General features: G+C 42.2%; 1 protein-coding gene across 1 annotated transcript in view; it reads left to right on the top strand.

Moving 5' to 3' along the window:
- Nucleotides 1-2552, top strand: part of LOC108785794 (E3 ubiquitin-protein ligase RNF213-like) — a 162824-nt gene that overhangs the window by 65970 nt on the left and 94302 nt on the right. The window lies entirely within an intron of this gene.

Genomic DNA, 2552 nt, shown 5'->3' on the forward strand with positions numbered 1-2552 from the left:
AATACACCCCCCCCCTCCCCCTCCTGATGATCCATTGGTTGATTAGTAAGGTTTGCACCTTTGGCTGGTGCAGATCTTACTAATCCATCCTTTTGGCCAGCACCTAGTGAAAGATGTCAGAGCTACGGCTGAAAGGAACTGAGCACTGGCACAGCCAGAAGCAGCTATGTGGTCTGCATCTGACAGAGATGCAGACTATGTAGCTGCTCCCGCAAGTCAGGTACACGGTCTGTGAACGCATGCCTGACTTGTCAGCTGGCTGTGGGCCACAATTGACAATGGCGGAATTGGCCTGGGGGCCTGTACTTTGAGACCCCCTGATTTAGGGCAAGACTTCCATAGTTTCCAGCACCCTTCTTTAAAATTCGAATTGAGGAAGGTTGAACATTGCAGAAAAGTATGACAGGAAGCTGTGAAAAACCTTATGAATCTGCCAATAATCAATCATATAGTTCCCAGGTTAAATCTAAATGGACTGGAATGTCTTATTTAAAGTGGACTAGTCACAAACATGAGAAATCCATACTTGGCATATTAAGAAAAAAAATACATAACATATTAAAAGTCAACTAATCTGTATATCCAGAGATAAAGGTGGCTGAATTCCTCCATGTGATGGGCAGCTTTCTCGTAAAGGGGGGCTTAGGAGAGGGAAGGACCAAACTTGATTTTACAGGAAGATTAGAGATTTACAAAGATATATACATTTGAATCTCATATTTACTACTTTAATTCAGAATGTGGCAATCCCCGTGTAACCCAACAGCTTTCTAAAGGATCCTTCTACAGCTAGAAAGTATATTAGGAGAGATTAGATTACACTCAGTTCATAGGAGGGAAAACACTCCTTCTGTCTCTGGACCACCTGGGTTTTATTCACAGGTTTCCAAAAAGTATGCAGGTAGTGAGTGCTTTATTAAAAATCCCAGCATGCCTTTCAAACAGATCATGGATAGACTCTGTATTAATGTTTATTTTTATTTGTAAAATAAGACTAAACTTTAAGTGATAAAGCTTAGAAACTTGTAATTCTTGAAATACTTTATAATAAAACTGGCTGTACATCATTGTAGTTATCCAGGGACACCAACCTACTTCACAAGTATAACTTCCTACCTCCGCCAATTGTGAGCGTTGGAACCGTGAGCGTCGAACAGTGTGCTGCTTACCGGGGGCGCGTGTTCGACACATTGCGGAACGAATTGAGAGATTACTGGATGGGGTTAGGCACGACCCCGTTGTCATGGTGCACATCGGCACCAATGACAAAATAGGAGGAAATTGGAGTGTCCTAAAACAGGAGTTCAGAGACCTATGAGCCAGGATGAAGGAAAGGACCTCCACGATAGTTTTCTCAGAGATACTACCGGTGCCAAGAGCCACTCCGGACAGACAGCGCTAGTTGAGGGAGCTTAACAAGTGGCTCCGGAGCTGGTGTCAGAAGGAGGGATTTGGTTTCCTGGAGAACTGGGCTGACTTCTCAGTCGGTTATCGACTCTACAGCAGAGATGGGCTGCACCTTAATAGGGGAGGCGCAGCATTCCTGGGGGGAAAAATGGTAGAAAGACTGGAGGAGCTTTTAAACTAGATAATGGGGAGGGGTGGGCTTAAAAATATTAAATTTAAGTTACAAAAACCTTAAAATAAATTCTAATAATAAAGAGGGATAACAAAGAAAGCAATAAAAAATGCAAACTAGCAATACGGGCGGCTAAAATAGAGTGCGAAAGACATATTGCCATAGATAGTAAAAAAATAAAATAAATTTGTATCAATATATAAACAGTAAAAAGGTGAGAAAGATAGGCCCAATAAAGGATGAAAGAGGGAAGTTAGTCACAAATGACAAGGAGAGGGCCGAAGTACTGAACTCTTTTTTCTCCTCAGTATACACTCAGGAGGGAAACGGGTTTGACGCCTACGATAAAACACTTAGTTCATCACAGAATATAGCCAAGTGGCTGAAAGAACCCGGGATACAACAAAGGCTTAGTCTACTTAATGTGAATAAAGCAGTGGGACCGGATAATCTGCACCCCAAGATACTTAGGGAACTAAGCGCGGTTATAACAAGACCATTATTCATCATTTTTAAGGACTCACTAATGACGGGTAGAGTTCCTAGGGACTGGCGGAGGGCAACGGTAGTTCCAATTTTCAAACGGGGCAAGATGCCAACCTGGGAATTACAGACCAGTTAGTCTTACATCGGTAGTTTGTAAACTGTTAGAGGGAATGATTAAGGACTATTTAGTAGAATTTGTTCAGGATAATGGTATAGTTAGCGATAATCAGCATGGGTTTAGGAAAGACCGTTCCTGTCAGACAAATCTACTGACTTTTTACGAGGGAGATGCAGTCGTGATGGGCGACTTCAATTACCCGGATATAAATTGGGGTAACGGAACCTCAAGTTCAACAAAGGCGGGGCGATTTCTGAACATGTTGAGAGACAACTTCATGGACCAGATGGTGGAGGTCCCAACTAGGAAAAATGCCATCCTAGATTTAATAATTACTAATAATGGGGAATTAATCGAGGATATTGTTAT

The sequence above is a fragment of the Nanorana parkeri genome, unplaced genomic scaffold (genome assembly GCF_000935625.1).
Source record: "Nanorana parkeri isolate BGI_ZX_2015 unplaced genomic scaffold, ASM93562v1 scaffold179, whole genome shotgun sequence".
NCBI classification, from domain to species: Eukaryota; Metazoa; Chordata; class Amphibia; order Anura; family Dicroglossidae; genus Nanorana; species Nanorana parkeri.